Source organism: Aedes albopictus, chromosome 1 (assembly GCF_035046485.1).
Source record: "Aedes albopictus strain Foshan chromosome 1, AalbF5, whole genome shotgun sequence".
Classification (NCBI taxonomy): Eukaryota; Metazoa; Arthropoda; class Insecta; order Diptera; family Culicidae; genus Aedes; species Aedes albopictus.
The window spans coordinates 6506185-6534040 of NC_085136.1; positions in this window are offsets into that span (position 1 = coordinate 6506185).

Here is a 27856-nt window from a genome sequence, read left to right on the forward strand (position 1 = left end):
TAATTAAAAAACTTATTTGCCAGACTGTCCGGACGTTTCGGTCGATTTTACTGGCCTTCGACCATCTTCTGCGGACTACCCAAGTAACCAAGGTGCTGAAGCCTTATTGCATGCAGATATACGGTGTATTTAGAGCAATCATTACTTTGCATGAACACTTAAGGTTGATTTAAAGTGGAATTGGCAATTATGCGACTGATTTGAGATTATACCAGTATAATCGTAATTTGATTCTATAATTGCCCATTTCCACTTTAAATCAACCTTAAGTTTGCATGTAAAGTAATGATTGCACTAAATACACCCTATATCAGCATTCAATAAGGCTTCAACACCGTGGTTACTTGGGTAATCTTCCAGCCGTCTCTTCACTATTAGACGGCCGTCTAATAGTGAAGAGACGGCTGGAAGATTAGTCCGCAGAAGATGGTCGAAGGCCAGTAAAATCGACCGAAACGTCCGGACAGTCTGGCAAATAAGTGGTTTAAATATTTCTCGCCGAAAACCAATCCATGAACTACGAGCACAACTATGCTCTTCATAACCTGGAAGTACTCGTTGTCCTGAACAACTTTGCCAAAGATCGCATCTTCTTATCTGGCTTCAATCTCGTGCTATATCCCTCCAAAGTCATGCCAGAAGTAGCTATGTACACTAGCGCCACGTGGTGGTGAAATTTTGAACTATGCTCTTCATGAACTGGAAGTACTCGTAGTCCTGAACATCTTTGCCGAAGATCGCATCTTCCTATCTGGCTTCAATCTCGTGGTATATCCCACCAAAGTCATACCGGAAGTCATTATGTACACTAGCGCCACGTGGTGGTGAAATTTTGAACTATGCTCTTCATGAACTGGAAGTACTCGTAGTCCTGAACATCTTTGCCGAAGATCGCATCTTCCTATCTGGCTTCAATCTCGTGCTATATCCCACCAAAGCCGTACCGGAAGTCACTATGTACACTAGCGCCACGTGGTGGTGAAATTTTGAACTATGGTCTTCATGACCTGGAAGTACTCGTAGTCCTGAACAACTTTGCCGAAGATCGCGTCTTCCTATCTGGCTTCAATCTCGTGCTATATCCCACCAAAGCCGTACCGGAAGTCACTATGTACACTAGCGGCACGTGGTGGTGAAATTCGAAACTATGTTCTTTATGACCTGGAAGTACTCGTAGTCCTGAACAACTTTGCCGAAGATCGCGTCTTCCGTTCTGGCTTCAATTTCGTGCTATATCCCATCAAAGTCGTACCGGAAGTCACTATGCACACTAGCGCCACGTGGTGGTGAAATTTTGAACTATGATCTTCACGACCTGGAAGTACTCGTAGTCCTGAACAACTTTGCCGAAGATCACATCTTCCTATCTGGCTTCAATCTCGTGGTATATCCCACCAAAGTCATACCGGAAGTCATTATGTACACTAGCGCCACGTGGTGGTGAATTTTTGAACTATGCTCTTCATGAACTGGAAGTAGTCGTTGTCCTGAACATCTTTGCCGAAGATCACATCTTCCTATCTGGCTTCAATCTCGTGCTATATCCCACCAAAACCGTACCGGAAGTCACTATGTACACTAGCGCCACGTGGTGGTGAAATTTTGAACTATGGTATTCATGACCTGGAAGTACTCGTAGTCCTGAACAACTTTGCCGAAGATCGCGTCTTCCTATCTGGCATCAATCTCGTGCTATATCCCATCAAAGTCGTACCGGAAGTCACTATGCACACTAGCGCCACGTGGTGGTGAAATTTTGAACTATGCTCTTCATGACCTGGAAGTACTCGTAGTCCTGAACAACTTTGCCGAAGATCGCATCTTCCTATCTGGCTTCAATCTCGCGTTATATCCCTCCAAAGTCATACCGGAAGTAGCTATGTACACTAGCGCCACGTGGTGGTGAAATTTTGAACTATGCTCTTCATGAACTGGAAGTACTCGTAGTCCTGAACATCTTTGCCGAAGATCGCATCTTCCTATCTGGCTTCAATCTCGTGGTATATCCCACCAAAGTCATACCGGAAGTCATTATGTACACTAGCGCCACGTGGTGGTGAAATTTTGAACTATGCTCTTCATGAACTGGAAGTACTCGTAGTCCTGAACATCTTTGCCGAAGATCGCATCTTCCTATCTGGCTTCAATCTCGTGCTATATCCCACCAAAGCCGTACCGGAAGTCACTATGTACACTAGCGCCACGTGGTGGTGAAATTTTGAACTATGGTCTTCATGACCTGGAAGTACTCGTAGTCCTGAACAACTTTGCCGAAGATCGCGTCTTCCTATCTGGCTTCAATCTCGTGCTATATCCCATCAAAGTCGTACCGGAAGTCACTATGCACACTAGCGCCACGTGGTGGTGAAATTTTGAACTATGCTCTTCATGACCTGGAAGTACTCGTAGTCCTGAACAACTTTGCCGAAGATCGCATCTTCCTATCTAGCTTCAATCTCGTGGTATATCCCACCAAAGTCATACCGGAAGTCATTATGTACACTAGCGCCACGTGGTGGTGAAATTTTGAACTATGCTCTTCATGAACTGGAAGTACTCGTAGTCCTGAACAACTTTGCCGAAGATTACATCTTCCTATCTGGCTTCAATCTCGTGGTATATCCCACCAAAGTCATACCGGAAGTCATTATGTACACTAGCGCCACGTGGTGGTGAATTTTTGAACTATGCTCTTCATGAACTGGAAGTAGTCGTTGTCCTGAACATCTTTGCCGAAGATCGCATCTTCCTATCTGGCTTCAATCTCGTGCTATATCCCACCAAAACCGTACCGGAAGTCACTATGTACACTAGCGCCACGTGGTGGTGAAATTTTGAACTATGGTATTCATGACCTGGAAGTACTCGTAGTCCTGAACAACTTTGCCGAAGATCGCGTCTTCCTATCTGGCTTCAATCTCGCGTTATATCCCTCCAAAGTCGTACCGGAAGTCACTATGCACACTAGCGCCACGTGGTGGTGAAATTTTGAACTATGCTCTTCATGACCTGGAAGTACTCGTAGTCCTGAACAACTTTGCCGAAGATCGCATCTTCCTATCTGGCTTCAATCTCGCGTTATATCCCTCCAAAGTCGTACCGGAAGTCACTATGCACACTAGCGCCACGTGGTGGTGAAATTTTGAACTATGCTCTTCATGACCTGGAAGTACTCGTAGTCCTGAACAACTTTGCCGAAGATCGCGTCTTCCTATCTGGCATCAATCTCGTGCTATATCCCATCAAAGTCGTACCGGAAGTCACTATGCACACTAGCGCCACGTGGTGGTGAAATTTTGAACTATGCTCTTCATGACCTGGAAGTACTCGTAGTCCTGAACAACTTTGCCGAAGATCGCATCTTCCTATCTGGCTTCAATCTCGCGTTATATCCCTCCAAAGTCATACCGGAAGTAGCTATGTACACTAGCGCCACGTGGTGGTGAAATTTTGAACTATGCTCTTCATGAACTGGAAGTACTCGTAGTCCTGAACATCTTTGCCGAAGATCGCATCTTCCTATCTGGCTTCAATCTCGTGGTATATCCCACCAAAGTCATACCGGAAGTCATTATGTACACTAGCGCCACGTGGTGGTGAAATTTTGAACTATGGTCTTCATGACCTGGAAGTACTCGTAGTCCTGAACAACTTTGCCGAAGATCGCGTCTTCCTATCTGGCTTCAATCTCGTGCTATATCCCATCAAAGTCGTACCGGAAGTCACTATGCACACTAGCGCCACGTGGTGGTGAAATTTTGAACTATGCTCTTCATGACCTGGAAGTACTCGTAGTCCTGAACAACTTTGCCGAAGATCGCATCTTCCTATCTAGCTTCAATCTCGTGGTATATCCCACCAAAGTCATACCGGAAGTCATTATGTACACTAGCGCCACGTGGTGGTGAAATTTTGAACTATGCTCTTCATGAACTGGAAGTACTCGTAGTCCTGAACATCTTTGCCGAAGATCGCATCTTCCTATCTGGCTTCAATCTCGTGGTATATCCCACCAAAGCCGTACCGGAAGTAACTATGTACACTAGCGCCACGTGGTGGTGAAATTTTGAACTATGGTCTTCATGACCTGCAAGTACTCGTAGTCCTGAACAACTTTGCCGAAGATCGCGTCTTCCTATCTGGCTTCAATCTCGTGCTATATCTCATCAAAGTCGTACCGGAAGTCACTATGCACACTAGCGCCACGTGGTGGTGAAATTTTGAACTATGCTCTTCATGACCTGGAAGTACTCGTAGTCCTGAACAACTTTGCCGAAGATCGCATCTTCCTATCTGGCTTCAATCTCGCGTTATATCAATCCAAAGTCATACCGGAAGTAGCTATGTACACTAGCGCCACGTGGTGGTGAAATTCCGAACTATGCACTTCATGAACTGGAAGTACTCGTAGTCCTGAACAACTTTGCCGAAGATCGCGTCTTCCTATCTGGCTTCAATCTCGTGCTATATCTCATCAAAGTCGTACCGGAAGTCACTATGCACACTAGCGCCACGTGGTGGTGAAATTTTGAACTATGCTCTTCATGACCTGGAAGTACTCGTAGTCCTGAACAACTTTGCCGAAGATCGCATCTTCCTATCTGGCTTCAATCTCGCGTTATATCCCTCCAAAGTCATACCGGAAGTAGCTATGTACACTAGCGCCACGTGGTGGTGAAATTCCGAACTATGCACTTCATGAACTGGAAGTACTCGTAGTCCTGAACAACTTTGCCGAAGATCGCGTCTTCCTATCTGGCTTCAATCTCGTGGTATATCCCATCAAAGTCGTACCGGAAGTCACTAAGCACACTAGCGCCACGTGGTGGTGAAATTCGGAACTATGAAAACCATCACCAGGAAGTGGTTATTGTTCTGATCAACTTTGCCGAAGACAGAATGTTGCTATCTTGTCGTTGTTCCGAAAGAACTCGCTACAAAGACATGGTACTCACAACCAATCCGGGAACAAAACGGAACCGGAAGAAGTTTAAAATGTGGAACTAATGTTTTCGCCTGGTTCTCACCGGAAGCTGCATGAAATTCCAATCGGCTTTCACTACACCTCTCTAGGATAGTGTAGGATTCCGTTAACGCAAAAGATTGAAATTTGGTTCACTAACTGCTGAGATATGGATGTGCAAAAAAATTAGTTCCACGTTTTTTTGCCTGTCGGTACTTTACGTTACAAAAACCCTGTTGGTATTAGCAGTGTTAATGAGTAAAATCATCACTGAGAGAGTTAATTAATGAGTGAGCAAGTGAGCGAAATGGTTAACGATTGAGTTAATGACTTCAGGAGTGAATAAGTTGGTAAATGAGCGAGTTGATGATTTATTGAGTGAGTGAGCGAGTGAGTGTGTGGAAGAAAGTGAGTAAGCTGATAAATAAGTATGCAGATTAGTTAATGGGTGTGTTTATGAGATAGTGAGTGTGAGATATAGTGAGTAGGAAAGTTTATATCGCAATTAAAAGGCAAATCAGTGATTTAGTCAGCTAGTAAATCAAGAAGTGAAATAATTAATATATGACTGAGCTAGCTAGTGAGTTGGTGAATTGGTAAATAAGTAAGCTTGACAGTGATGAATGTGTGAGTAAATAAGTGAATGAATAAGCAAATAAATGAAGGTGTGAGTAAATGAGTGAATTAGTAAGCAAGTGAGTAAGTGAGTGAGTATGTTAATGAGTGAGTATGTTGGTGAGTAAATGAGTGAACAGCTATTTAGTGAGAGAGTGATGAACAGTGATGAGTAAATAAATGAGTTTGTGAGTAATTAAGAAATATAGTGAGCTAGTGAGTAATGAAGTGAGCCGACAAATGCATGAGTGAGTGAGCGAGCGAGGAGCTAGTAGGTTAGTAGATTAGTGAGTGAGTGAGTTTGTTAGTGAGAGAGTTTGTGGATAAAAATGAGTGACTGATCTTCTTCTTCTTCTTTATGGATCTACGTCCGCACTGGGACTTTTCCTGCCTCGCTTCAACTTAGTGTTCTTTGAGCACTTCCACAGTTATTAATTGAAGGGCTTTCGTTGCCTGCCATTGCATGAATATGTATATTGTGAAGCAAGTACAATAATACACTATGCCCAGGGAGTCGAGAAAATTTTCCCGACCGGAACGGGAATCGAACCCGCCGTCTCCGGATTGGCGATCCAAAGCCATAACCACTAGGCCAACTGAAGACTGGAGTGACTGATGTAGTGAGTTAATATTTTAATGAGTGGGTGAGTTGCTAAGTGCGTGTGTGAGTATGTGAGCGATCCTGTTAGTGAGTGATGTGATGAGTTAGCGAGAGATGTGGTGAGTTGCAATATTGATTATTGACTGAGTTGATAAAAAAGTAAGCAGATGGGCAAATGGGTTCGCGAGTGAGTTAGTGAAGTTAACTGAGTCCACCTGTTAGTAAATAAAGGTGTGAGCAAATGATTTATTAATTAATATCTTTATTAAAGAGACTTTCAGCCCTTGGCTGGTTCGTCTCTGTATAGGGACCAAATGAGTGAATGAGTGAGTTAGTGAATGATGTGGTGAGTGATTGTAGTGAGTGATGTAATGGGATCCAAACTGGCAATAGTCAACTAACTATTTTTGGCTACGCAGTCATAAAATGAACAAACGACGTTATTTATTTGCCCAACGTTTCGACACGTGCAATAGTCAACAATTCTCAGTATACTGGATTTTCATGCTGCGCCACTTCACTGGTGGCTACGTAAAGAACACTACCCGTTTGATCCCTCGCTGGTGAAGTTAGTGATATGGAGCACACCGATAACAGACGTTTATACTAACATGAAAAATGTGTGAAAACCATTTCAACCGTCATTTCAATAAGGAAAACTAACTGGCAACCATTCAGAGATGGCGCACCGATCGCATTCATAACGTTTGAGTGCAAATGACAAAACAAATAAACCCTGCCGGATAGAAACTACTGCAGAAATTCGTTGTATAAATAGATGGAAGCGGTGAGCAATGTATTTAGATTTTAGAGTTTTTATACAGGTTTTGAAGTAAATTTTGATCTAGGATAAACATCAGTTATCTGTGTGCAGTAGTAGGCTGAGATATTTTACCACGTTGTATTACACATTGTTTTGTTTTGTTGTAAAAAAAAAAACTGGCTTCATCCTCTTACATGTGCATTACAATATTGACAGCTAGCCGCTCACATACATCATTTTTTTTTTGCCAACTCACTCACTTTTGAACCCCCTAACTTACCAACACACCTACTCAACAATGCACTAATTCGCAAGCTCACTTTACAAAATTTATTCATCCACTCATCTAGTCACTTAGTGTAAAATTCACAAGTTTATCAGCTTACTCACCAACTCACTAGCACTCTCATTCAAAAACTCACTATCCGAATCACTTAATCATCAACCTGTGTACACTGCATAATCACTTTCACATGAACTCATTTAGTAACCGAGTTAACCACCAACTTACAACTCACATATCACACTCATCTTTTCATCCGCTTATTTAATTACGTAGTCACTCACAAAAGTATTCCGCAAGTAAAAAAAATCAAATGCTCACTCATCAAATCATTCACCGATTCATTGACATATCAATTCACGCACTCACCAATTTACTCGCAAACTCACACATTTTTCAACTCATTAACTTACAAACTCACTAACACATCTACTCAATATCTTATCCCACTTACTGAAAAATTTATTCACCAACCCACTAACTTATTGAAAAACTACCTTTCTCGCGAACTGGGATTAATTTGTAAGTCTCGCCGATTGTCTTTCGTTGTGAAATTTGTGAAAATGTCGAATTTTTGTTATAATCTTTCGTGAGACAAGTGAGTGAATGGATAAGAAAGAATCGATTCACTCACTCATCAATTCACGACGGCATTCTTGAAAATTGTACCACAAAATATAGGCTACTTTCATTTTGAAACACGCTTTTTGTGTGCTAGTTTATTTTCAATTTGTTCATATCTGTATGCTGTAAGTGTCTTCTTTTATATGCCGAAAAATAGGCAGGCGATTACCAAGTCACGCACGTACCGAATCACTCAAGTTTCCCAATCACACAATAATCTAACAAATTAGAAAAACTCATCAACTTTCTAACTAACACTCTTACCAACTCGCTTACATTTTAAGATGTTCCACATCCGATAACATATACATACCATTTATTCAAATCAACATCTTCAATGTCATCTTGCACGGCATATTACACCGGCTTCGTCATGCTACACGACAATTGAGCCACTGGGTTATAACTTTAGTTAAGTTGAATATACACTATGTTTGCTTTATGTGCTCGCCATGCATTTCAGTCATCTGTAACGTAGAAGCGACAGGAATTTTATTAAATTCAAACTGATAGTTTGAAGAAGCCACAGTTTCATTCAAGTTGAAAGCTTGCTCTTTTCCAGCTGGGACGTTATACCAACATAAAAGAATAGAATATTATGGAGTATTGAAATATTCATGTTATTAAGTTAAGTAGATAGCTAATACATCTATTTTGCGTATAAATATTATAGTGGGACTATTATGCAAATAATTTCAGTTGTGGGACAATTTGACTTGACAAGATTTTCATTGAGTTTTCGAACAAAGTATGTAGTTTTTAATGTTACATACATGAAAATGTATGTGTAAATAAAGCGTCTGGTGCAAAAAACTCAAAATTGTCAAAAATTCATCGATAAACAACCACCGAAGCAGGCGGCAAGCTTTAATTCACGCTCGAACAACAAGCTCCCAGACTACTCAGATCTGCTTAACCGGTAGAAGTCACATGTGTCGACACTCGACAGTCATCCGGTACCTGCTGCTGTACCTGAATAAGCATGCCATGCAAATATGTAACGCGCCGAAAATGTAAAGAAGACATTCTCTCCGCCCACGCCCACGTTTTCCCAGTTTCGTGTTCTACGCTTCAAATGTCTACGACTGGATGACTGGTAGCCGTAGTACTTTTACTTTGTCTCTATGTGTATATCTACATCTACATCACGGATGGCGTTGACGGTAACGACGACGTTCATATACACATTTCGGATGGCATAAGGGTATCATCAAATGAACCGAGTGAAAGCTGCTCCCCATTTCGACTTGCTCGTTGGTTGCTTGCTTGGATGGGGTTGTTTTGTTTTATATGGTTGGAGCAGTGGCAGTATAAATTGTATAGGAGGAAAACTGTTGCTTTCCGGAGGAACTCGATTCATGCTTGAATTTATTTCGTATTCCCCTGTGTGCCAAATGGGTACGATTAATTGAATAATAATGGCGTTATTATGATTTATAGGGTGGCTTTCGGTTCATTTTTTGCCGCCTTCGTGAACGTTTCATGTTCTCGAGCGTTTAACTGCTTCTGTGGTTAGCGAGCTTTCCGATGATGGATGGTTAATGTATTCTTGATTGGAATCCTTCAAGGTTTATTGTCCGGGTGCCTTGGTAACCAGACCGGAAAGATTTAATTGACTTTCTTTGCTCAGCTGGCCATGATACTTGCTCTCTTTGCCACCACCTCTCTCGAGGCTTTGATCTCCACTGAAGCGATACGCAACGCCTTCTGTGATCCAACATCTTCAAAGCACTTGACAGCAGCAAATTTCCAATCCATAATTACCGCGCTCTGTTTATCTACCGACTTCCAACATCGACACTTCTTCGAAGCTCTGGGCGTTCTGGGCTGGAAGATCGTTCCGAACTCATCGCTTTCGCTTATCGTCCGGAGGGCCCGAGCTAATTATCTCGTCACGGCAACGCACCGCCTAATGATATGCAACGGAACGCACCCACGTGACTCATTATGCTGGAAGATCAGCCCAGCAACTGCTTCCTTTTCACACGTCTCTACTTCCGGACCACTCGCTTCCTTCCTCCGAACGGAGGTGGAGCCACCTGATCCTAATAAAGCAAGTGAAATTTGCGGCGCTTTCCATTAAAATGTAAATTAAGAAAGCCTTAATTTTATTTATATCCTTCACCGTTGGTGTTTTGACCCGCCGCACCATGATGAGTCGGCAGCGCAGCCCGGCCGTATCCTTGGTGGTTCCCGCAACGCCTACTGCCACCGTCGCATCGCGAAAATTAATCGCATTATTTCGGGTGGTCCCGATAGCCGCCTACTGTGCTCTGAGCAACACTTGGTTTGACGTGGACCGTCGCTGTTGGGAATCACCGACGCAACAGGAGGCGTGGTGGTAACATAAGTTCCGTCGCGGTTTTGACTTTTGGACTTGACCGACGACCGTGGAGACATAAATCATAATTATAATGGAAAACGCGTCCGGTTAACTTTTCCCCCTGATTCTTATTCAGGCTCGTGCGTTGTTTGGTTGGCGGATGTCTTAAGAGGTTGTGGGTTCTGCGAAATTGGAAGTTGGGATCCCTTCTTTGGGGTGGCGACAAATATGACACGTGTAATGGAATTGGAATTCCAGGTGAAGAAATTGAGACGTCTTGTTTTCCTTTGTTTCACGAAAAGAGTAAGCGGCGCCTACTAAGTGTAGTTATTTCCGATTCTATTTATATCCAGCACTGGCACGTGTCCCAGTGCCTGCTGGGATCGTGAAAGGTCACAGTTAAAGGCACTGTGAACAAAGGGATGAATGGTTCCGTTCGGAATTCCAAAACTGCTGTCAATGTCTTTCCAATTGAGCGGGATAAGTATAGCAATGCCACTTATTCACTACGAAATGGAAGACAAAAAAATAAGCATATCACACGATTCCCCCTTTTAATTTTATGGCATTTGGTTAATTTAGGTATTTGTGATACGTAGAATGGAGTGAGGAGTAGGACGCCACAATAATGGGCCGAAGGAGCTAAGCAGCTTTAAGTATGCTGAACTTTCGGCGAGTTTACCGAACGAAACAGGAAATTTGGCTGAATTTCGCACAACTTAAAACTACAGCTCATACAGTGTCATGAGGCTTTATGAGATTAATTTTGATTTCCTCTTATTTTTTATTCGACAATGCTATTAACAAGTGCACGGAAGTTTGTTACAGAAGTTCCTCCTCGAACTAATCCAGAAAATCACTCCAAATATATGACTGCTCATCCGTCTAGAAGTTGCACCATAAGTTTTTCCAGTAGTACGTTTCCAAATTTCTTCTGTATTTTAAAAAAAAATCCTTCGAAACTGCTTCTACAACTTCTTTGACGTTTTGCCTTTCTCCTACTCCAAAGTGTACTGAAAGGCTGAATGTTCACTCAAAAATCGAATTTTCGATAGAGGGCTCGGAGAATCAGGTCACACGTCATACCAATCAACTCAGTTCGACGAATGGAGATGATGTCTGTATGTGTGTATGTATGTATGTCTGTGCGCAAAAAAAGTTCACTCACTTTCAAAACACTTCCCATTGGATTATAGCTCGAATCGAACCGGAATTTTACCGCATTGTTTGCTATTGAAAATGGTCCGAATCGGTCAAGGCGTTCCGGAGTTATGGCCATTTCAGTGATCCGGATCAGCACCGGTAGAACTGGCCGTATATACAACTGAACCAAGCCCCATCATGCGACACATCAAACAGCGGTTATTTTGGTAAGCTTCAGCATGGTTGACGAATTTTGTGTCAGCCCAAAATTCAAGATGGCAGCCTAATATTCAAGATAGCGGCCTAAAATAAAAGATGGCAGCTCCACATTCAAGATGACGGCTGTTCTCTGGTGTTTTGGGCACTAAAACTATGCAATATGGGTATATTTGGTATGGGAAAGATTTCCGGGGTGAAAAATGGCGACCAGAATATCCAAGATGGCATTTCAAAATCCAAGATGGTGGCTCCAAATTCAAGATGGCGGCTGTCTAATGTAGTTTTAGGCTCTAAAACCATGCAATATGGGTATCTCTGGTATGGGATAGAAGCCTGGAGTCCAAAAATGGGGACCAGGATTTCCAAGATGGCGGACTGAAATCCAAAATGACGGGCTCCAAATTTAAGATAGCGGCTTTTTCTTAAGAGTTTGAGGCACAAACATCAAAAGCCAGATGAATGATATTCTGGTGCCATCAAAAGGATTTTTGTTAAACGTATGAAAGTGCAATATTCATCAACCTGTTACTTGAGTTTTGTTGAAATGGGTTTTCGATGGCAACTAGAAAGGCACCTTTACCGCAAGGTGGATTAATTAGGGTTTGTTTTTCAATAACTATCAAGACTTTCCTTCAAGAATTTTTCCAAGTATTCTTCCTTTTCTACCTTAGAGAGTTCCTTCGAGAGTTCCTCCAAGAATTCCTTTAACCTTCGTGCTGCATCATGTTGGGAACAGCTCGCTGACGTACTGTACGTTGTGGGTCAAAAATAACACGCAAAAGGGTAGTTAAGCAATTTTTTCTTAGGTTCATTTGACAATTCTTCCGGGAGTTTTACTGAATATTATTCCAAGAGGCCCATGAGGAATTACTATTAGAGTTTTGTGAGTTTTTCAGGATTTATCGAGATATTTCCACAAAGTGTTAACAGGACATTTCATCGGGACATACTCCAGTAATGCCTTTAAGAGTTTCCCATGAAATTTCTTAAAATTTTCTTCGAGAGTTCCTTCTTAAATTTCTTCAATAACTCATCCAGTGGTTTTACGAGAATTTCTTCGTGTACTGCTGCTAGAGTTCCAGGAAGAACTCACGGAGAATATTCTGAAAGAATGCTTGGAATGGAATTTTTTTGAAGAATTTCCAATACAACTGCTAGAAGAATTCCTAGTGAAACTCCTAGAAGAATTCTTGGTGGAACACCTAGAGGAATTCCTGCCGAAACTTCTAGAAAGATTCTCTGTAGAACTTTGAGAGAAATTCATAATGGATCTTCTGAAGGAACGCTAAACGATACTCGTAGAGGAATTTCCAGTGAATATCTTTGAGTAATTCCCAGTGGAATTCCATGAGAAAGACCGGATGAAATTGCATACGTAACTTCTAAATTCTAAACGATTAAGTAACAACATCTCCAGCGAAGTACCCGGCGCATTGCTAAAGCCAATTTTTGTAATTGCTGAAGCAAATTCTAGAGAAATTTCTGTATAAAGTGTGGAATACTTACAGAAATTCCATGAGGAACTCCTAGAATAACTCTGAAAGGAAGTACAGATTGAACTCGTGAAGGAAGTCTCAAAGGAGCACCTGAAGGATTTCCCAGTCTAACTCCTGGAGGAATACCACGTGAAACATCCCAGAAGAAATCCAGAGGCGTTCCCGGAAAAGCTTCAAGATGAATTCCTGGAGGAATTCTTAGGAACATTCTAAAAAATTCCCGAAGGAACTCCTAGAGCAATTTCTAGTAAAACTTTTTGAGAAAACGCTGGCTAAGCTTCTTGAAGAGTTTTCAGTAGGAAGCCAGTGAAATTGCTAGATGAGTTCCAAAAAGAAAGCGCTGATAGAATTCCTGAATAATTTCCCAGAAAAGCAGATACAGGAATTTCCGGAGTAACTCCTGGAAGTGTCTCCGAAAGAATAATTATTGAAACTCCTAAAGAAAATTCAGACGAACGTCCTGTATGAAGTCGCGCCTGAACTTTATGAAGGACTTCCCAGTGTAACTCGTAGGAGAACGTCCAGTGAAACTCCTAACGGAAATCTCAAGGAAACTCCTAGAGTAATGCCCATCAAAAATCCCTAGAGGAAACTTTGAGAATTCCAAAAGAAGCTCTAGAGAAGTTCTTTGATAAACTCTTGGAGAAATTTGCGGAGAAACTCCTGAAGAAGTATCTACAATAAACTGCTGGAGCGATTTGCTGTAGATGTTTCACAGGGCGACCCAGGGGATTTCAGGAGCGATCCATAAGTTTCCTAGGCGTTTTAGGGGCGTGATAGACTGGGACCCCAGGGATGTTCCAAAGCTTTCAGGAGTGTTCTAGAGGTTTTCAAAGGCGTTCCATGGCGCAACGAGGGTGGTGGAAAGGTGGGGGTTTTCAGGAGCGTTCTTGGGGTTTTCAATGGGCTTCAAGGGCTTTCAAGGGATCCTTGGCGCGTTCCAGTAGGTCTCAGGAGGTTTCATGGAGGTTTCCAAGGGGTTTCAAGGGTTTTCAAAGGGATTCTGGGGCGTTAAATATATGTTTAGGGGGATTTCATATGCATGCCGGAATGTTCTAGAGAATCTCAGAGGGGTTCATGGGTTCATGGGAACGTTCTACAAGTTTCAAAGGGTTTTCAGGGGCATTCCGGGGGTTCACCCCATCCAGGATGATGTTTCAGAGGTGTTTCAAGGGGATCCCAACCCCAAGGAGTTACAGGGTTGTTCCCCAACAATTTTTACTGAGATTCCTCCGGGAATTCCGTACGTGTGGTTTTTTCACAAATTTATTCTAGGATTCCTCTAGGATTTCCTTCCCAGGGAGCTCCATCTGAAATTGACTTTAGGGTTTCTTCAGAAGTTTCCTTCTGGGATTCTTTCTCAAATTCCTAAAAAGTTCCTCCAGGAGCTCCTCTATGGATTCTTCCAAATATTCCTTCTGGGACTTCAAGGGGTTACTTCCAGGAATTCTCTAGGAATTCTATACTATATTCTCAATAGTTTCTTTTGGATTGTCTATAGAAGATTTTTTTTTAATTTCCAGGAGGTATTCCTGGAAAATATGCCTGAAAATGCCAGCAATTTTACCCGGATTTCTTCCAGGGTTCCCCCAGGAGTTCTTTCGAGGATTGCATCAGGAATTCCTTCCAAGATTCCTACATAAACTCATTCCAAAACTCCGTCCTGGATTCCATCCAGGAATTACATGTGAGATTCCTCCCGGATTTTTTTTTTCAGGAATTCCTTCTGGAGTCGTTCCAGGAATCCTATACAAGAACTTCTTTCAATGTTTCTCCAAAAACTTCTCCACGAGCTCCTTCCGGGAATCTCTCAGCAACTACTCCTGGGATTGCTTCAAGAATTCCTGAAGTTTTTCCTGGGATTCTATCAGTAATTGCTTTTGAATTTCTTCCTTGGTGGATTCCTCTGGGAACTCTTAGCGGAATTCTACCGGTAAGTTCTTCTGGAATTCTTTCAGATGCCTCTAATGGACAAGGGTTTATTTAGTAGAGATTATTTTAAGCAATTGCTGAGGAAAATTCAGCAGACTTCCTGTATTAAATCTTACTGGAAACCCTGGTGAATTTCCCTGTGTAACTCGTAGAAGAACGCCCAGTGGAACTCCTGAAGGAAATCTTATGAAACTCCTAGTACGATTTCCAGTGAAACTCCCCAGAGGAAATTCCAAGAATTTCCGACAGCCACTCTAAACAAGGAACTCTTGGATACATTTGCAGAGGTATTCTTGAACGAATTTCTACAGGTAACTCCTGGAAGAATTTACTGTAGATCTTTCATAGGGCGATCCATAAATTTTCAAGAGGTTTCAGGGGTGTTCCAGGGGGTTAAGGAGGTCCTAGGCAATTCTAGGGATTTCCAGGACTGTTCCAAGTTTCAGAAGCAGTTTACGGGTTTCCAATGGGCATCAAGGGCTTTGAAGAGATCCCAGGCGCGTTCCAGAGGATCTCAAGAGATTTCATGGGTGTACTGGGGGCATTCCATCAGGGTCTTTCAGAGGCATTCCAGGAAGTGTTCCAAGAGGTTTAAGGGGTTTCAAAGGCGTTTTAGTGGATTTTATTAGCATGCTGGGATGTTCTAGAGAATGTCAGAGGGTTTCATGGGTGTTTCAAGGGGTTTTAGGAGCGCTCCACAAGTTTGAAAGAGTTTTCTAGTCGCCATGAAACAGAATTCCTTACAAAAGTAAGAGTGTGGTCATCTGGACGCGCTGTGGACTGTTGTTACTGTCGCCATGAGACAGAATTTCTTACAAAAGTAGGGGTGCGGTCATCCGGACGCGCTGTGGACTGTTGTTACTGTCGGCTGGGACAAAATTTCTTCCAAAAATAAGGATGCGGGCATCCGGACGCGCTGTGGACTGTTTCTACAGTCGCCATGAGACAGAATTTCTCAAAAGTAAGGGTGCGGTCATCCAGACGCGCTGTGAACTGTTATTACTGTCGCTATGAGACAGAATTCCTTACAAAAGTAAGGGTGCGGTCATCTGGACGCGCTGTGGACTGCTGTTACTTTTGCTATGAGACAGAATTTCTTACAAAAGTAAGGGTGCGGTCATCCGGCCGCGCTGTGGACTGTTTCTACAGTCGCCATGAGACAGAATTTCTCAACAGTAAGGGTGCGGTCATCCGGACGTGCTGTGAACTGTTTTTACTGTCGCTATGAGACAGAATGCCTTGCAAAAGTAAGGGTGCGGTCATCCAGACGCACTGTGGACTGTTTTTGCTGTCACCGTGAAACAGAATTTCTTATAAAAGTAAGAGTGCGGTCATCTGGACGCGCTGTGGACTGTTTTTACTGTCGGCTGAGACAGAATTTCTTTCAAACGTAAGGGTGCGGTCAAATATTTGAAAATTTATCCTCATTTTGTTTACTGATTCTCAGTTATTAAGGGTATTTGTTCCCTTATTAAGTATGTGGCTCGCATTTTTCATTCGACGAAAAACGAAGCGTTGTTTGTTTTGATTCTTATTTTGGTATGTTTTTGTTGGAAGTGAGCATACAAGATAACAAAAAAAAAATCAATTGGTGCCGTAATCGCTTGTTTCAGAAAAGGATGAAGCGTGAAATGGAGGATGGGAGCGCGAGATTTCTTATGGCACACACGAACTACTACAACAATCATTGTTAACAACAAGTTCACGCAATACGGTATCTGATTCAGATGAAAGAAGTGGACGAAAACGGTCGTTTCGATGTGAATCCAGATAATGCACAATTCCGTTTACCTATGGTGCCGGAAATGGGATAAAAAAAACCCTACCTTATTCATATTTAAAAATAGTATACTGTTGCAGCCACTGCACTCTGATCACCTAAAATATCAAATGGAGACATCCAGGAATTCCTTCCAAGATACCTACAGAAAATCATTCGAAAATCCCGTTCTTGGATTACATCCGAAATTCCTCCTGAAATTCCTTCTTAGATGTTTTCAGGATTTCTTCCTGAGATCCTTCTAAAAATCCTACAAGAACTTTTTTCAGTGTTTCTCCAAAAACTTTACCAGAATTCATCCACGAGCTTCTTTCGGGATTCTTTTAGCAACAACTTTTGGGATTGCTTCACGATTTCCGAGAATTTCTTGTGGGATTCTATCAGTATTTGCTTCTGGAATTTTATCAGGAACACCTTTGGGAACTCTTGCCGAAATTCCGATAAGTTCTTCTGGAATTCTCTCAGATGCTTCTAATGGACACCCTCCAAGAGTATATTAGGGAGTATTTTGAGCAATTCCTCCTACAGTTTTTATTTATGGCGTTCCTCATGAAGTTGCTACAGGATTTCTTTGAGAGAATACTCCAGCAAGTTCCTTGTGGTTTTTCTCCAACAGGAGTTCCTGGAGGAATCTCAGGTGAAACCTTTTAGGAATCTCAGAAGAAATTAGGCTCTTAGATTCCTAAAGATCCCGAAAGAATCTCATTAAGAATACCCTTTGAATCCCATAAGAAAAGTCTGAGTCGTAAACAGCAAGGTGACGAAACGCCAAAGACTTGTTTAAAGTTACCTCAGCCATCGCAGCAAGCAGTGTCCTGTGGTCTTTGGAGTTCGAAGTATTGCACGTTTCGCCGTAATTTACAAATGTACAAGTTTGCTCATAGATCGTCGCTACTACAACATATCATGCTCGTGTATTCGACAATAAGAGCGGAGGCTATTGACCGCGCACAAAGAGTTACCGAAACCATTAAATACAACCACACCCCAACAAAATTTTTGCTGTACAAGAGTGGAACAAACCACTCTTAAACAACCTTAAGCTTAAGCAATTATTATTCAGCTAGTCCTGTTACTTACGACATATCTATTAGCGTTTTTGAACAACTTTGCACGATATTCTTTGAACATTGTTTACCTAACCAACTTTATTGTTATGCATTTTGATTTTAATAGTTTTTCATCTTTCAATTTTCAAATACATTCAACTGCTACCCCAATCACAGCCGAGACTGACAAGGGACGTAACCAGATTTGCTCGTAAAGAAATTTTACGTTCCCTGGTTTTTAACTGACTTTCAAATCGTCAGCAACCGACACACATGTCGGTTCATTTCGCCGAAAAAAAAACACCATCCGGCGGATGAAGGATGTTGGGAACACTCTAAAAACCGTCGTAAAAAATGACTCTTCTAACCGAAGTACATTAAGCTGCATTATGACCTCTCGAAATGATCTTCCGACGACGACCGGCAACTCATCATCGGGAGTAAGTGCCCGAAGCAGGCCATGCTTCCAAACACATCAATATTATTGTGTTTACAGATTTTCATTCCGTCGTATAATCTTTGCTTTGGCAGCCAGCGCCTGCTACGCGCTGGCGCGCGCGTGTGGCTCTCCTCAAAGTCTGCTTGTGGCCGATCTGTTGTTTTAGAAGCGCAAAGAGTAGGCGGGCTTTAATTGGCTTTCGGAAATGGATTGCAAACTTTTTTTATGGCTATCCCAAGCGATGTTTACGTCGCTGTTGAGAGAGCATTTCACCCATTTCGGTGAAATTCTTCCCGGGATTGGCTCGGTCACAACGGCAGAAGCGTGTCGCCCATTCCAAATGCGGAATGTGACGCAGTGAATCACCCATGTGCCACCGCAAACAACATGCCACGCCACGCCGCCTACGCATTCGAACGTTGAACGTTGAACCGGAAAATTTTCGGCTGGGTTCCGCTTGAACTCCCGGTAGAAATCGCCGCAATCAACGCAGAAATTTCACCAAAACACACACACGTGACCAAACGAGACAGGCGAGACGCGGACGACGGAGCAATTTTGGAAATTTTATTTCCCTACAAACATTTTACGTTTACGTTTTAGGTGAGGAGATGGAAGAGCGCTATTGTAGGTCCAAGTAATCGAGTGGAAAGCTTTCCACGGCGACCATCGGAGACGACCGGCCTACGCTGTTCAACAGAATGATAAACAATTTTCATTTTAGGGCCCTCGCTCGCTTGCTTGCTCTGTGGGACTGGGTCACAAACAGCCGCCTACTGTTGCGTGAGTCTTTCCGTTGTAGTGATGGCTAGTGCGGCGGTCTCACGCGCAATCTGCAAGGCCAAGTTTTTCGCTGGAAGTGAAGCCTGTTTGTGGCGCTTAGAAATGGGAAATCGTGTTCAGTTGGGCGGAAAATCACTGCCTTCCCCCACGATGATGCCGGGATGGGTTCCTCTCTGCCATGGACCGGTGGTAGATCAACGATTCGCACAGCCCCATCCCGGCCGCCCGGAAGGATGCAATATGTGAAACTGTCCGGACTGGTCGATATTTATTTGCCGGCGGGTGTATTTGTTTTATGGGATGCTGTTTTTTATTCGATGGATCTGGAATTCTGACGAACTCTGAGGTGAACTTGCTCGAATTCTGTCACGTATCCGGGCCGGCCGGAAACGTAAATCGATTCGGAGAAGTGTTATTTTTGGGGCCGAAACAATTTGGGATCGCTTGGTCAGGAAATTTGTGGCTAGTATCGTGAACTTCCGGCAGTGCTGAAAATGTCTTTTCGACATATCGAGATTCAATGAGCTAGCTCATTTCAGAAGCTGAACCTGAAACTATGGTATATGAAAAACTTTGATTGATTCAAGTACAATAAACTAGACCAATTTAACTGGAAATACGATAAAAGCTTCTTGTTTGGTGAAAGTACTAGATTTCTGCAAGTAGAGCAGCCAACATGAGGTGCAGCTTTGGTAAAAATATGCTGAAAAAGCTTGGCTATAGTGTTCTTTGTTTCAATGGTCTTAAACTATGGACACCCAAGTAACAATTCCAATACTGATTGGTTTTGTTTGATTTTTATTAGACTTTTATTACAGCAATAATAAAAACTCACAGTTTTATGACTACTTTTATGAAAACCATTGATGAAATGTTTTATATTTGGTATACTTCAAGTTATCCATAAAGTCAGATTTTAAGAGTAAACAAAACTCTCCGATATGTAAACCTTCTGGCATTCATTATTACCACAATAAAACCGTTCAAACTCTTAACAGATGGCGATTCGTTCGATTGGTAATGATATCTGTTCGTGGAAAAGCAGGAACTACGATACTGCTAGGTTTATTTCGGTTATCATAAAAGTAAACTTGCTTTCGTTTTATTTTCGCTTCTTATGATCGTCGCCATATTGAACAATTGGACAACGTGAATGAAAAAAAAAAATTTTGCTCAAATTAGCAATGGAATGATAGTTCGCCGTCATTCCATAGCTTGCGCACATAAGTAAACTTTCTCAGCTGAGATTTCTTGTGATTTGAAATAGTTTTACTAAATTAACAAATTGATTTATTTAATTCCAAGATTATAACATTCACCATTTTCAAAGTGCATTTATTTTATGTTTCTACAATCCCCATATTTACGGTAAAGTTAAATGCGCATAAGCCTACCAACACAATAGCTACTAAAACATAACTTTGAAATGATCGCTTTCTACTCAGGAATGATGTTTTGGACTTTACGTGTCATCGTAGAAGTTTCTCTGCATCTTGAGTTGTCATAGCCATATAGCTGTCTTGAGGTCATAGAGTGGTCCACTTAGCCGGAAGATGCTCGTAAAGAAGTTATCAGATACATAAACCAGTTTTATTGCAAGTTATATAAAAAGTGGCCATGAAGATCATTAATAGAGCCGAACAAAACTTAAAATGTTACTTGGAAAGTATGCTCATTCTACGAGCGGAGTGACATTAACTGTAGCGTGCGCACCTTTTTCTTTTTTCTCACTCACTCTGGTAAACAAACACGCGAAAGAAACAGATAATAGAGGGGGCACTTTGCCCCCTCTTTTATCTCGCTCTTTCTTGCGTTCAACAAAATGAACGAGCGAGAAAAAAAAGGGTACGCACGCAAGTGGACATTAACCAGCTTGACTCACATTTCCTGATAAGAAATGTCGACTCGGATGAAATGACTCGCCGTGTAAATCAAATGAAAAATCACCTCGTTCGGGTCAAGATTTCTCTTATGCGAGTCGTGCTAAGTCCGGTCATTCTACTTGTAGAATTAGCGCAAATTTGACATGTTTCGAGTTCTTACGATTAGAGGCCAATGTCTGTGTGTTGTCGAAATTGAAAGTATGATGGTGGCTGTTGAAATGATCCAGCAGCGCCGGTCATTTCCAGAGTGTGGCAATTTCTTCATCTTCCTTTGCCTTTCGTGGCTCCCACAAGCTTCACCGTCTGTTCGGTAACTGGATAGCCATGTTCACAGTTGGTTCAACGTCATACCTACATAGCAAGTTTTGTTATTGCCAATTTTCTTGCTCCGTAGTTGTCAGAGCATAAGTGGTTGACATAGGTGCCTACAGTGAGGATTCGTTATTCACGGTGCCACCCACTTTACGCCCACCGCAATTTCTATGTTGACTTTTTTTCAATTCAGTTCATTCTTGGAAGATACTTAACTAACGATATGCCGCAAATACACACCAAAAATAAGCTCAAGCGGATATATACATACATATACATATACATATACATATACATATACATATACATATACATATACATATACTTATACATATACATATACATATACATATACTTATACATATACATATACATATACATATACATATACATATACATATACATATACATATACATATACATATACATATACATATACATATACATATACATATACATATACATATACATATACATATACATATACATATACATATACATATACATATACATATACATATACATATACATATACATATACATATACATATACATATACATATACATATACATATACATATACATATACATATACATATACATATACATATACATATACATATACATATACATATACATATACATATACATATACATATACATATACATATACATATACATATACATATACATATACATATACATATACATATACATATACATATACATATACATATACATATACATATACATATACATATACATATACATATACATATACATATACAGTGTCGGACAAAACAATAAGACCACCGGTCCTACTTCATACAAAATGGCCAAGTTTGACGATATGGTACTCGGTTTCTAGTAAACCGATTTGGCTGAAATTTTGACAGCCGACTTTAAATTACTGGAATTTTGATGTGTATCAAATTGATTGAGTTCTGTTCACTACTTCCAAAGTTACAGATATACGGTGCGACAAAATTCTAACACCTGATTTTCATGATGGTTATTTGTGGTCAAATCAATAAAAATGTCCCCAAATTTTAATGGCATCCTTAATGTTAGTACTTGTTTATCAATCATAAAGTATCAGATAATCTCATATATCCTTGGATCATGGCAATCTGAAAATGGTCCTATTATTTTGTCGTTTCGTATATCAGTAACTTTTGATGTAGTGATCAGAACTGAATGAATTAAATACATATCGAAATTCACGTAACTCCATGGCGACTGCCAAAATTTCAGCCAAATCGATCCACTAGAAACCGAGCAGCACATCGTCAAACTTGGCTATTTTGTATGAAAAATGGCTGGTGGTCTTATTGTTTTGTCCGACACTGTACATATACATATACATATACATATACATATACATATACATATACATATACATATACATATACATATACATATACATATACATATACATATACATATACATATACATATACATATACATATACATATACATATACATATACATATACATATACATATACATATACATATACATATACATATACATATACATATACATATACATATAGGACACAACTCCGGACAACTTGGTCCAGAGGATGTGTAGGGATGAGTTTGGCTGGAACGCCGTTTCAACGGCTATTACCCACATCGTCTGGGAGCTACAGAGGAGGTGGCGCGTGGACTCGGAGAATGGCTAGTCCAGATGCAGTACAAGAGGTGGTCCAGGGGTTCGGAGTCGGCTTCGTAGGTCATACCGGTGCCCTGCGGTCGAGATCGACCCTTACAACGATTAAGTGGCCGCGGAGAGGAAGTCCCGGTAGCGGTGCTGTCGTGGCGTCGGTCTACTGGGTTGGATCCAAGCCCGCGGTTGGAAAGGGGTCCCCGGCAAGGGTCGGGGCAGGTGGAGACCCTGCCGTCAGCAACCTACGGATGCATCTGATAGGGCCTGAAGGGTAGTGATACCCTTCCTTTGCGGGCAGGTCAGATCGGGTTGCATGTGGGCATCAGTTCTTGATGTCCGCTCAGCAGTAGGGCGCGGGCGGGGTTGACTCTGCCCGCCTTCCGAGGACAAAGGGAGTGGCGAGGACCACTCGGGAAACTGGCTAAGCGCCAGCATGCTACCGTGATGGACTCTCCAAAGCGAGTCATCGATGTTCGTTGCTGCAGGCTACGCAGCTAACCTTGTGGGTGCGATGTGCACTAGCCCCTCTCTGAAGCAATACCTTCTTGGTGGTTCCGGAGAGACGTAGGGTTTGGCGACCATAGGAATGGTTTAGTGGGTACGAGGAGAGAGTAGTCCTGGATTTTACTTTTGTTGTAGAAGACGGCCTGTCAGACCTACACTACCCTAACCTTCTGTTAGGGTGTCTGTTGAGCAGATTATCCCCCTATGGTTTAGAAGGAAAAAAAAAAAAAAAATACATATACATATACATATATATGCCTTATAAGGCAGCCGAAAAATCGCAGTAGGCGTGAAGGTAGTGTTTTCGTAAAAGATTTTAGTTGTCAAACGGCTGGCACAGTTGTGTGATAAATAAAATCTATTTGCTTTTTTTACATTCTTCTGCAAAACCTGCTGTTTTACTGTCTCCTGTTAAAACGGGTTGAACACCCAGCGACAAAGTTTTGTAGGATCTCGGATTGCCGGAAAGAGTTGGCCGAATGGGTTTCTCGAAGCTAGGAGTTAGGCGGTTGTCGTGCGACAACTATAAAACGTGGACGATCCGGTCTCGTCAGGTGCTATCATGTGATAATTTGTGGAGCTATGTTTGCACTGAAAACTCATAAAATGATCGGACGAAGGGATCTATTGCGAAGGATGAGCTAGTACTCCAAACGGTAGCATTCCTGGTGGAAGATGCGCAATTAAGGGATACTGGGGATGCTGGAATGGAAAGATAAGCATGGATGCTGCTTAAGTGATACTACGTGAAGAAAGGCGGTTTTTTTTTGCTGGCACCCTAATCGTGTGATAAAGCTTGAGTCATTTAATATTTGGACCCAAAAAACGGATCTGTCTCGGAAATATGTTATTTAAATTTTAAAAAAACATTTTGTACTTATAATCAAGGATATTTATTGAACTTTCTGGGAAAAATAGCCTTAAAATTATTCCGATTTTGTTTTTATGAAATTTCGAACTTTACCACTCATCATATCTTGGACAGTCTGTTGATTCACCTGAGCAGCCATTTTGCTCCACCATCTTTGCATCTGTGTTGCATCCCGACCACCTTTCCACTCTTCTTCCACTTCTGCTTGACAATTGCCCAATATTTCTCGATTGAGTGGAACAGAGCAATTTGGTGGATTGATTTCTTTTTTGATAAAGATAAAGTGTTGTCTTGATACCACTGTAGCACTGTAGTGGATATTCAATAACTCAAGCTTTAACACGTAACTTAAGTAGCGATTCTCTCACAGAACTCTTGATGTAGTATGTAAGGTAGTAGAGTGGTTAATGCTTCTGGTTCGGGTCTGGACAAAATCATTTTTCTTTTTTTTATCATTCACCCTCGTTTAAGTTGCATAACGATTCAGAATTTGCGCTTTTTGAATTTCAAAGCAGAAGTAATTGTGTTCTGTCGTCCGTAATATAGACAGTGAATTCATTGCACTAAGGTTGCTGTTACTAGCATAGAAACAAGCGATGTTGCTTGCAAGAAGTGGGGTAATTTCTAAAAATATTGCCAAAAATTCTAAGAAAAATTTAGAAAGCATTTCCAGAGAAATTGATCTAATCAATTTTCAAAAAAAATCTTGAATAAGTTTGTTAGCATTTGAAAAAAAGTTTCTGAATGAGTTATTGAAAGAAGGCTGTTTCTTCCATCAATGGTAGGTTCAAAAACATTTTCAATGTCTTATTTTGTGGGCTTTGTAACGTCTTCATATGTGATATAGCAGTTGTCTGCCAAACGGGCATTGTATAGTGTATAACAGGAGCAATAATCTGGTTATGCACAGTTAATTTATTTTTCAGGCACAACCTGGACTTTCCGTTCATCAATGGATTAAGTGTTCTAATGATTTTGTTACATTTTGTTTTCGTTTTGTCTACGTGTGACCTAAACAGAAGCCTCTGGTCAAGAGTTAGGACCAGCGGACCCGTAGTCTAACGGAGTACTTTGCATGATGATGTTTTGACTTTCAGATGGAATCAGTCTAGAGGATCGATTATATGGGAAGACTGGAGTCCAGACACTGTTGCAGTTTACGAACCGAGATGGACGTATTCCGACCTTTGATCATTATGCCAGTATCGTCGGCGAAAAGAATCAAATAGCAGCCGTCTGGGAGTTAGAGGACATCAGACGTTGCTATTCTGTGCAGTATATGGCCGAGCAAACTACCCTGAGGGACGCCAGCCGGAATTTGTAAGCTGTCCGAGAGAGCACCACCTAGAGACACTCTAAAGCATCTATAGCTCAAGTAGTTTTGGATAAATTTGATTATGTAGTTCAGGAAATTGAAACGGTTGAGCTTATCTACTAACGTACTAACCCATCATGCCAAACACTATAAAAAGACTTGGCTACGGATTTATTCCGCTTGATCATAATAGTTACTCGATACAGCTGGTGGGCAGTCGAGTGGCCTTTGCGGAAACCAAATTGTTCCGGAAGTACATGCTCCTGGACGCGATCAAATATCAACCTCTCGAACGGCTTACTGAGGGTCGACAGCAAGTTAATCGATCTGTAATGCTTTGGTCTGGTCAAGCCTTTCCCTGGTTTCCGAGTTGGCAACACTTTAGCCATTTTCCAGCAAAATGGAAAGTAGTGGAGGTCACGACATTTGTTGTTAAACTTACCATCAAAGCCATGCTTTCACGTTTTTGGAACCCTTGAGTGTGAAATGTGCTTACAATCAGCCGGTGATATTGGGAGGTCAAAAAGCCAACTCAACTTGTCGGTAGTCAAAGTACAACTAAAGTCCCCTACTTCATACATCTCTGTGCTCGAGCCCGAACTCGAACCATACCCGTGTAGCAATTAAAATAATACGTGCTTTCGGTTTAAGCGTTTATTCAGGAATGATCTAGTTAAGTCAAGTGTCAAAGTCTGTTCTCAGTCATGGCCTACTAGTGATTGGGGGTAGCTTAGTTAGGAGATAAGCCGATACAAGCTACAAGCTACAAGCCGATAGTATTCTCTCGACTCTCATATCCTATTGAGGTATTGCCTATTTTACCGCATTGCCTACTATCGAAATGGCATTGCCAAACTAGATCAATGATAGTAGATCATAACAGAGTGCAGCTATGACTTCCTAGTAGTCATATGACTCAGTAGTGATTCGTTTGTTTTATGGGACATAACATGGGGTGCTACCCAAGGTGGACAGTGATTTGTCAGACGGCTTGTCGTTTGAGTAGAACTCCGTTTTACTCCTGGTCAAATAGATTTTTGCTTCTAGGTAGTCCTCCTTGGACCCTAGAACCACTTTAACACCGACACGATACAGCTTGTATTCCGCTTCGATGTTGATTGCCTACATGATAGCTTTCAACTAGCTCAGGCCGACAGCCTTGACCACCAGCGGAGGAATCTTCGCCACTTGAGCAAGCTGTTGTTGCCTTTGAGGTTCCTGTTTTTCGGGATCATCGCCAAACCCCTCCAAGTCGCTGGCGTTTAGAGCTGTTCCGCCTGTGCTGTAGCGATTGTTCGACAGGTTCGTTTTCTGATACGACGTCTCGTCGTCCTGTCGCTGCTTCTCTTCGTAGCGAGTTGCCCTAGAGTGCTGACCGTGACGTCGAGTGGTTTACTGCTGCGAACTTTTCGCTTGCGTCCTGTGTGATAGGTGGCAACCCGGGTAGAGAAAAAGTGCATATTAGCATAATAGCATATTATGATATTGAGATCAAAATGTGATATTGGTTTAATTGATATAAGTGATAAAAGATCTAAAAATATTATCTGAAATTTATTCCTGGTGTAGGGTCATATTTAGATCTTATAAGATTTAATTAATAGCAGCAAGCTATTCGTTTGATCTTGAAATATTACATTTTGGTATTGTTCAGATGTTCCAAGAACATTTTTTATATTATTTTCAGATCTTCTATCTCTCATATCAATCAAACCAATGTCACGTTTTGATCGACACTACAGTGTTGGTAAAAACTCAAATTCTCAAATCTCATTGTCAAGTTGTTTCACACGCGATTCTTGACTCGCCAAACTCACCGCCAAAAAATCAAGCATGAGTTGACTCGTGGTTTCACTCATTGCTCTTTTTCGTTGTGTTCTTATTATTTACAACATTTAATGCCGTTCAAATTGATTTGGAGTCGTTTTACAAGCGAACGAGATTTCGGCACTTGACTCGTGAGAGCGAGATTTTGCATGATAATCTCGCGCGTGAGAAAATGATTCAGAATCGCGTGCGAGTTTGCTCACGCAGGAGCGGTTCATGATTGACCTTTGAGTGTGATTTTACCAACACTGCACCTCTACCCGGGAAGCCGCGAATTTACTGCACTTGCTTCTACCAAATTTGAAACACGTGTAACAAATAAAGTTATGCTGAACACTACAAAAGCATTGGGCGAAACAATACAGACAATTGTTAGCAAACCCCTACAAATGCTTATTTTATTTTCCACATTGACATTGAGCCCCACATTTTGGAACTAATGGGATACGAAAAGTAGAA